This window comes from Primulina eburnea, unplaced genomic scaffold (genome assembly GCF_022965805.1).
Source record: "Primulina eburnea isolate SZY01 unplaced genomic scaffold, ASM2296580v1 ctg120, whole genome shotgun sequence".
In the NCBI taxonomy this organism is placed as follows: Eukaryota; Viridiplantae; Streptophyta; class Magnoliopsida; order Lamiales; family Gesneriaceae; genus Primulina; species Primulina eburnea.
In genome coordinates this window covers 12,501-23,303 of record NW_027330737.1, presented here as the reverse complement: position 1 = coordinate 23,303, position 10,803 = coordinate 12,501, and positions in this window count along the sequence as shown.

The following is a 10,803-nucleotide window of genomic DNA, read 5'->3' as shown; positions in this document are numbered from 1 at the left end:
TTATGGAGGGTTGTTCAGTGCACTCTACAAGGAGCACCTATCTGCATGTTCGGACATCACAATGTCCCCTACCAATGAAACATGGTACTCACATCGCAGATACTAGTCTCTAACTCGAGCGGCCTATATCCTTCTTAGTGGCGGCTGAATCGACTAGGAACCGTTTAGAATATACAGTATTACAAATATGAGTTTCATGATACTCATCATATGAGCATCTCATATTCTTTCTACTATTTGTATATTCAAGGGCTTTATCTATGCAGCTAGCATGGGTATACAGATAAAGATTCGCCAAAATAATAATTTCAAATATTATTAAAATAAAGACTGCTTATACAAAGAGTTTCATTGTGAACACTCGGCCAACACTTGGCTCGACGGGCACCTACTCTAACAATCTCCCACTTGCACTAGAGCCAACTACCCATATGCTTAAAACCCATTGATTCGCGATGCTTGTCGAATAATGGTCCAGGTAAAGGCTTAGCTAGTGGATCAACAACATAATCTGCGGAGCCGACATTGTCAATAGACACTACTCTTCTTTCCACAATCTCTCCGAGGATGTGGTACTTTCTCAATACGAGTTTGGATTTCTGATGAGACCTTGGCTCCTTTGCTTGAGCTAAAGCTCCCGTGTTGTCACACAACACCGGGATAGGAGCAACTCCATTAGGAATGACGCCCAACTCTTGGACGAAATTCCTTATCCAAACAGCCTCTCTTGCTGCATCTGATGCAGCAATGTATTCGGCCTCTCTGCTGGAATCCGTAATATTGTCTTGCTTGGAACTCTTCCAAGAGACAGCAGCACCGTTGAGCATGAATACAAAACTAGAGGTTGACTTCGAGTTATCGATATCGTTTTGGAAGCTAGTGTCGGTATAGCCTTCCAATTTCAGTTCTCTACCCCCATAGACCAAGAACAACTTATTGGTCATTCTCAACTACTTGAGGATGTCTTTCACAGCTTTCAGGTGTGGAAGACCAGGGTTCGATTGATATCCTTTCACTACACATAGTGCAAACGCCACGTCAGGACGTGTAGATATCATCCCATACATGATATTACCAATTTCCGAAGCATACGGAATGCGTGTCATCGCCATTATCTCTGCATCTGTCTTGAGAGACAGACTTGGATATGGACACGCCATGACACATTGGTAGATGTCCTCTCATGGACTCATCCATCGAGAACCGCTTCACGATGGTATCATGTATGTGGACTGGGTGAGACCAAGCCATCCTTTTGATCTATCTCAATAGATCTGTATCCCAATACAAAAGATGCTTCACCCAAGTCCTTCATTGAGAACTTACTCGCTAATCATATTTTAGTTGATTACAACATTCCTACATCATTCCCAATGAGTAGAATGTCATCAACATACAACACCAGGAATGTCACAACACTCCCACTGACCTTCTTATACACATAGGGTCCCTCAGGATTCTTAGTAAATCAAACTCTTTGATTGTACTATCGAATCTAAGGTTCCAACTCCTTGATGCCTGCTTTAGACCATAATCAGGTCTTTGAAGTTTGCATACCATATGCTCACTTCCGATAGATGTAAACACTTCAGGTTGAGACATGTAAATAACTTTCTTAAAATCCCCATTTAAGAAAGTTTGTCTTGACATCCATCTGCCATATCTCATAGTCATACTATGCAGCTATGGCTAATAAAATCCTTATGGACTTGAACATTGCGATTGGAAAAGGTTTCCTCAAAGTCAACTCCTTGTCTTTGAGTACATCCTTTTGCCACCAATCGCGCCTTGAAGGTCAATACCTTCCCATCCGCCCCAAGTCCCTGTGGGAACAGTTCCCTCAGGTGGATCCACAAGATCCTACACTTGGTTCGAATGCATGGAATTCAACTCAGATTCCATTGCTTCAAGCCACTTGGATGAATCGGCATCAGATAACGCTTCCTTGAAGGTCCTTGGATCACATCCATGGTTAGGCTCATCATGGCCTTCTTCAAGAAGCTGACCATACCTCATAGGTGGTCTCGAGACTTTCTCGTATCTGCTAGGAGCTTGTATCTCCTCTCTTGGCTCATCGGGTGTGGGTTCTATAATTGCGGGTTTCTCTCGAACCTCTTCGAGTTCTATCATCTCCCTTTTTCTATCCAATAGAAAATCCTTTTCCAAAAAGGTTGCATTCCTAGAAACAAACATTTTTGTTTCTTGGGGATGATAGAAATGATATCCAACTTTATTCCTTGGATATCCCACAAAGTAACATAAAATGGATCAACAATCCAATTTATCTCCCACTTACCTGCTTCACATAAGCAGGGCTCCCTATATTCTAAGACAAGAATATTTGGGAGGCTTACCCATCCATATCTCATATGGTGTCTGCCTTTAAATGGACATTTAGTAGAATATCTTTTACTTTTAAGTTATAGAGATCGTTTTCAAGTACCAATTAAACATTCATTCTTGTAAATGTTGCAAACACCTTTGCTAAATAAACAAGAATATCCATTTTTATCACAATAGAAATGGAAACAATGTTTTACACCAAACAGGTACAAACAAAACATCTCATAAAATTAACTTAAACTATTGTTCAATAATAAGTAAACATCTTCAATGGCCTTGGCAGCAACTCTTGCTCCATTGCCCATCCTCAAGAAGGTCACACCTTCCTTAAGCTTCCTACTTCTTCCCATCACCTGTAACCCATTACAGAGATGTGAGCCACAACCGGTATCTAATACCCAAGAAGTAGAGTTAATTGAAATGTTTACTTAAATTTAGAACATACCGTTTCCAGAACACTTCTGGGCCAGATATTCCTTGCAGTTTCGCCTCCAATGTCCAGGCTTCTTGCAGTGATGACAAACATCACCAGTCTTGTCAGCCTTAACTGGTCTGGCTGCCTCAACAGGATTCGGAGATTGCCTCAACAAGGGCACGTTCTTCTTGGGACTTTGGAAAGAACTCTTCTTTCCCTTCCCATGTGGATCAATCTTCGTACCAGATGAAGAACCCACATAAAGAACCAACTTCTCTTTCTTGATGGTGGATTCAAACGTAACAAGCATGTTCACCAACTCCTCAAGGGTCGGTTCCATCTTGTTCATGTTGAAATTCACCACAAAAGGATCAAATGAGCTAGGCAGCGATAACAGCAACACGTCGGTGGTCAACTCCGAAGGCAAGATCATATCCATGCCAACGAGCTTGTCCACGAGCCCGATCACCTTTAGGCCATGCTCATGGACCGAGGCCCCATCTCGCATGCGCAAAGTGATCAGCTCCTTGACGGTTGCATGCCTAAGAGGACGCGTTTGCTCTCCAAAGAGCTCTTTGAGATGCAAATGAATGTCAGCAGCACTCTTTGCACCCTCAAAACGCCTCTGTAGCTCATCGTTCATAGAAGTCAGCATATAACACCTGGCTATCAAGTCATGGTCACACCATTCCTTGTAAGCCTGCAATTCCTCAGGAGTGCAGTCAGTCGGAGCCTCAACAGGGGGCGACTGAGTCAGTGTATATGTTACCCTTTCCGAATTTAAGACTATTTTTAAATTTCTTAGCCAAGTGAGGTAATTAGGTCCAGTTAATATGTGTTTGTCGAGTATTACAGATATCGAATTGCGCATCGAAGACATTGTTTATTTGTACTGAAAAGTAAAAACAGATAAATGTTGATGACTATTTAAAATATTTGATAAGATATAAAGTATGGACTTTAACTTTATAAATTTTTACTCCCACTGTTTTGACATCTTTCACTACCCTCTAGTGAAAACGGGAAACTCCTTTCCTCAGTAGGTACGTAAGGTCCAATTAGCGAATTATGATCCCGATTATACAGCCAATCACAATTCCTAAAAGGTAGTTTCCCAATTGCATCACAATGCAACCCTTAACGTAAACTTTTGTCTCACGTTTGATTAGGACCCATTATAGACGTCGTTCATCTTCACGTGTCAAGCCTTACCCATCGATGTTGAACCTTAATGGACGGTCGCCATGAGTTCCCTCAATAATATGAGCCGAAATCATGGGAGTTCCACGTAGTTCACATCACCATGTCAATGGATGTCACAGCTTTCCGGCACCCAAAGCTCCCCCAATAATATGAGCCGAGCCCCGAGTACGGGTAGCGTTCATCATGCACCCATTGTCGATGGAAGACAAGGAAATTATAACCAATTTTATAATTCCCCTTTTCGGGCTTGATATTAATTTTGAATCTTATTCAAAATGAGGGTTTTTAGTTTTGAAAGGTCTCATCATTAATTTTATTTTAAAAGCTCGCCATGTTTGATCGTATGTTTGCCGAATTCATGCAACTTTGTTATTATCATAATAATAACGCACATACTCATTATTTATAACATATCATGCATATATTATAAATAGAAAACAGTACAAGGATGATCAATTGCCCCAACTCTAATGGCCCGTGTGAGCCAAACACGGGCCTAGGTCCAATCCTAGGGTAAATGCACGGGATGCAATGCAACTATACTATTACATTAGCATCCAATATTACATGTCTTCGATCTTCATAATCACCAAGGCCACCATCTTCCAATCTTGATCTTCCCCTATTCTAATATTTACAATTAAATATCCATGGCACATAGGGATACATCTCATGGGGTGGGAACGGGCCATAAACCAAGCCCACTTTATAAATTGATAATTATTACAATCATTCAACACAAATATCCTAGCATACACCTAGCAAATTGGGCTTGGGCTTTTGATCATCCTTCATGCATAATATCACATATCATACACCATCAATTAATTATCACTATAATTAATTGATCCAATATTATATATCTTGATCCAATCACTAACCGCCACAATTATAAATTAAATTAACAAAGTATACAAACACCTTTGTCTACTTTCAAATTAATTTATTTATAATCGAATTTCTTGTAAATCACCATTTACTATAAATAATTAAAGTCCTACTTCAATTATTTATTTTATGAGAAAATATGTGCAACAATTGTAAATTTAAACTTAAGGGCCCAAAACCCATTTTTCACCAAAAATACTTAGGCCCATTTAAATTTCACAAATAATGTTGTCCATCCAATGACCCAACATCTCAAGGCCCATGACACTAAGATTGTCCAAAACACTTTTGGAAAACCTAGCCGTCATCGCCGTCGCCGGAGCTCCGTCGCCGGATTCCGGCAACACAAAAAAAATTTTTTTTTTATTTAAAAAAACAGAAACTGAACATTTCGGGCAGCCCCTTGGGCTGCCCCTCGGCTGCCCGAAATTTTCGGGCAGCCCGAGATTTCACGGGCAGCAACAAGCTGCCCGAAAACATTTTTTTTTTTTTTGTTTTCAAAAAATTCGGCCTTGATGATTTTCTTGCACAAAAAATCTCAAACGGTTAGAAATCGATCTCAACATAATATTACGTAAATATTACACAAAATCCGTAACCTAAGCTCGGATACCACTTGAAAGCGGACCGGTTACGGTGGCCGGAAACGCAACGGAAGCATAAAATTCGAAATTTTGAAAGAATATTTTCGGCCACCATGTTTTGTTCTTGTGTAATATTTACAAAAATCAAACCATACATAGGATGTTAAGAAAATATACCTATCAACTTCAAAAGTTGATTGTGGCTCCAACTTTGTTGTCAAACAACAAAGCTCTTCAAGGCATGAAGATCTACAAGCTCCTCCTCCAAATGCTTGAATCTTTCCTTCAAATTAGGCCCACCACCAACTAGGTAAATCCCTTCTTGTTTTGCACTAGAAAAACAAGAAGATTTTTCAATGAAAGAAGTATTTTATTCTCCAACAATTTGAAGAACAAAAGAGAGAAAAATGAGGGAGAAATCTAGGTGAATATTTTTCGGCCATGTCCCTTGCAAGAATGGGGAAGGAAGACTTGTCTTGGATGTCCAAAAAGCAAAAAGCAAAAACACCTTTTTGCATGCCATGCCTTGATATCCCAAAAAGTAGTCTCCAACTCTTGACCTCCCATGCATGCAAGTTATATAATATGGTTTTTAATCAAATTAAAAACCTTGGACTAAATTTAATTATCTCAAACATATTTGAGACTAATTAAACATTACTTGAATTTACCCAAGTCCCACTAGTTAAATAATTATTTTAATTGAGCTCTACAAGACTCAATATAATTTAATTAATCCAACACTTGAATTAATTTAATTATTTGGACTCTACTAGGTCCACTAGTGTTTAATTAATTCAACACTTGAATTAATTTAATTTAGTCCATAATAATGTTTATGAAAATCACAATTTTCAAATACAATATTCACTTGGCCAAATTTTAATCTAGGAACACTTCCATAAATTAAAATTTATATTTCTCTCATAGAAGTCACACTTCTATTTTTCTTTCGCCTATAAACTCATTTATAAGCCGTTCAACACATTGAACTATTTTCTCCTTTATAGAAGTCATACTTCTAATTTTCCTTACGCTTATAAACTCCTTTATAAGCCGTTCAACACATTGAACTATTTTTACTTCTCATCGGGATTTACAAAGCTAGTACTTGTGTGGCCCTCAATGGTTCATTGATACAACTAGCCGTGGGTTCACATCTCCATGTGATTCGGACTAAACATGTCCTTATGCGAGCATACCCCAATTGCTCCATTCTTACTTATCAACACCTTGATAACAAGAACGTCAGAACTCAAGTCTGATAGTACCCAACCAATCATGTTAAACGCCTAGCAGCATCGCTTACATGATTCCCTAGGTATCAAATGATAGTGCCTGCAAGAACCATTCAATTATGGTTAGCGTACAGTACGGTCCCTTCAACTCATATATCCCGATCGATTCGACAACCATTGGTTTATCGAGAGTTGTCAATGAATCGATACTATGTGTCATGTCGTAGTTGCATCGATGGTGTAATCTATGAAACACCTTTCATAATTACAACCATACTCTGGCCAGAGATTTCGATCTACATACACATGATAACACATAGGATATCCATACCCGAAGGTAAGCGGTGAATCCCCGACTACAATGCATCGACTCCTATGTGTTTCGACAGAACACCCAACCTTGCCACCTGATGACCCCATGAGAGTCGGTAAACAAGTCAAAGTGTAATTCTAGCACATAGAGTCTCAATGTTGTCCCGGGTCATAAGGACTAATTCTGTACAACCATAAACCAGGACTTTTCCACTCGATAAGTGAGAACCACTTGGAAAGTCCTTTTATGGAGGGTTGTTCAGTGCACTCTACAAGGAGCACCTATCTGCATGTTCGGACATCACAATGTCCCCTACCAATGAAACATGGTACTCACATCGCAGATACTAGTCTCTAACTCGAGCGGCCTATATCCTTCTTAGTGGCGGCTGAATCGACTAGGAACCGTTTAGAATATACAGTATTACAAATATGAGTTTCATGATACTCATCATATGAGCATCTCATATTCTTTCTACTATTTGTATATTCAAGGGCTTTATCTATGCAGCTAGCATGGGTATACAGATAAAGATTCGCCAAAATAATAATTTCAAATATTATTAAAATAAAGACTGCTTATACATAGAGTTTCATTGTGAACACTCGGCCAACACTTGGCTCGACGGGCACCTACTCTAACAGATACCACCACTATCTGGCACGGTGTGTCAAAAGACAGTTCGACTAATACCTGTCATCTAAATATCAAGAGCACAAGTATATTAATCAAATAAATGCAAATATCAATGCAATAAATAAAGTATGTGATTTAGGGAAACCCAAGTCCAAGCCGACTCAAGTCCATCTCCCAATACCACATTGACTTATACCTTTCTTTGCAGTCTCGGTTTCCCTCTCAGTAAAAGTCCTGAATTCACAGTCTGTCTGGTAATGACAATATCAATAATTTCATATCAATATACCAGTCAATTCCATAATAATCTGATCAATCTGGAATTAATTCAAAATCAACGGTATAACGGTATAATTCTAATATCTCCGTCAATACCAATTCACCAGATAATAGTTACAATCTATAACCCATATCCAATACCATCTATAATTAATCCATAATCCAAATCTGTCTGGTATCAACTGATTATAATCAGAAAATCATAACAATTCCATAATCAGTCTATTTCTTAATCTGACTTCGATTCTATGATGTCTACTATTTCAAGAACCACATATATGAGTCTCATTCAATTCTGACAATAGCATAATTTCAAAGCATGTCAAAACGTAGCAAAACTTACGTCAAAGTGTAGCCTACGTCGATAGGAACTCACTACCGAAGTCAGAATCAAAATCAGACGGACGGATTGATCGCACGATTGAATTCTAAAATCAAGAATCAATATTTCCTCTGAACTTTCGCTTTTCTTTCTTAATTTACGTTGCTGTATATATATATATATACACACACGACCTGCACTCGCCAAGTGGTGATCTCCCGCGCTGCATGTCTCGCGCATGTGCGCGACACTACCGGCGCATATGCGCGAGACCTACTGGTCTTCGCGGTGAGAGTCTCGGCAGCTCGCGCATGTGCGCGAATCTCAGCCGCGCATGTGCGCGGACTCTTCTGGAGTTTGCGCGCATATGCGCGCAGCTTATCGCGCATGTGCGCGGACCCTTCGGGACGTCTCGCGCATGTGCGCGCGGCGTGCATGCGCCTGTGCGCGGGGCTCTTCACACATACACACACTTTTCACACTTATGTGTATTTCGTGTCCCGATTAATCCTTTCGTAATCATAACGAATTATAAATCAATAATTACAGATTACTAGGAATAAATTTCCGGGCATTACACAAGTACTAGCTTTGTAAATCCCGATGAGAAGTAAAAATAGTTCAATGTGTTGAACGGCTTATAAAGGAGTTTATAAGCGTAAGAAAAATTAGAAGTATGACTTCTATAAAGGAGAAAAATAGTTCAATGTGTTGAACAACTTATAAATGAGTTTATAAGTGTAAAGAAAAAAATAGAAGTATGACTTCTATGAGAGAAATGTAAATTTTGATTTATGGAAGTGTTCCTAAATTAAAATTTGGCCAAGAGAATAATGCAATTGAAAATTGTGATTTTCATAAACATTATTATGGACTAAATAAATTAATTCAAGTGTTGAATTAATTAAACACTAGTGGACCTAGTAGAGTCCAAATAATTAAATTAATTCAAGTGTTGAATTAATTAAATTATATTGAGTCTTGTAGAGCTCAATTAAAATAATTATTTAACTAGTGGGACTTGGGTAAATTCAAGTAATGTTTAATTAGTCTCAAATGTGTTTGAGATAATTAAATTTAGTCCAAAGTTTTTAATTTGATTAAAAACTATATTATATGCATGCATGGGAGGTGAAGAGTTGGGGATTACTTTTGAATAAAATATTGGCATGGCATGCCACTTTTTGGATCAACTTTTTGCAACCCCAAGAGAACTCTTCCCTCCTCCATTACACATACTATGGCCGAAATCTCATGATATTATTCTCTCAAATTTTTCTCTCTTTTGTTCTTCAATTGTTGGAGATCAAAAACACTTCTCTTTGATAAATCTTCTTGTTTTTCTAGTGCAAAACAAGAAGGGATTTACCTAGTTAGTGGTGGGCTTGATTTTGAAGGAAAGAACTCAAAGAAAAGGAGGAGCTTGTAGATTTCTTCATGCCTTGAAGAGCTTTGTTGTTTGACAACAAAGTTGGAGCCACAATCAACTTTTTAAAGTTGATAGGTAAATTCTAAAACACCCTATGTATGGTTTGAGATTTTGTAAATATTACACAACTTTAGATGGTGGCCGAAAATTTTCCTTTAAAATTTCGAATTTTTGCTTCCGTTGCGTTTTCCGGCCACCGTAACCGGTCCGCTTTCAATCCCGACTCCTATTCAGAGGAACATGTGATGAGAATTGTCCTCTACCTTTGGTTCTGTCCTCATCTCTTTCCCCTGCACCCCTCTTCTTTCCACCTCTCTCGGCTCCCTCCACCCTACTTCCTCCGGGCCGGTTTTCCATCCTCCTGTATCGTTGAGCATCCTCCAAGTTTACATATTTCTCCACCCGAGCTAACAAGTCATCATAGCTCGACGGAGGCTTCTTGACCAGCGATTTGAAGAATTCTCCCCCCCTCAGCCCTTGGGTAAAGGCGCTTATCATGATGTCCGGGGTAGCCGCTGGTATTTCTAGTGCTGCAGTGTTGAAGCGCTGGACAAAGTCCCGCAATGTTTCAGCCTCTTGTTGTTTCATCACAAATAGACTCAAATAGTTCTTTTGATGCCTCTTGCTGCTGGCAAATCGGTGCAAGAAGGCTGCAGAGAAATCCTCGAACGACTGTATGGAGTTGGGCTGCAGGGTATTAAACCATTGCTGGGCCGACCTCACCAACGTGCCCAGAAACACCCTGCACCTGACTCCGTCCGAATATTTGTGCAACAGAGCCGCATTCTCAAATCTCCCCAAGTGTTCCTCAGGGTCTGTATGTCCGTCATACTCTCCAACGTTTGATTGTCGGAAATTCGGAGGGAGCCCTACCTCCAAGATGGCTAGTGAAAAAGGGCTTCCTCTCTTGGGTACCGGCGCCCTGCTTCCCACCTGCTCCCTCAATCTCTGTATCTCCTTCCACATCTCCCCCATCTCACTAATTTCTCCACTCTGAGGTGGTTGCGTCTCTTCAACCCTGCTCTGGTGGACTTCAACATTTTCCTCACGCTCCTGACGATGGGCCCGTTCCCCAGCACTCATGGACTCTTGGTTCCTCCTCATGGCCTCATCTACTGTACGGGCGATGAATTGGCCCAACTGTTCCAAGGTC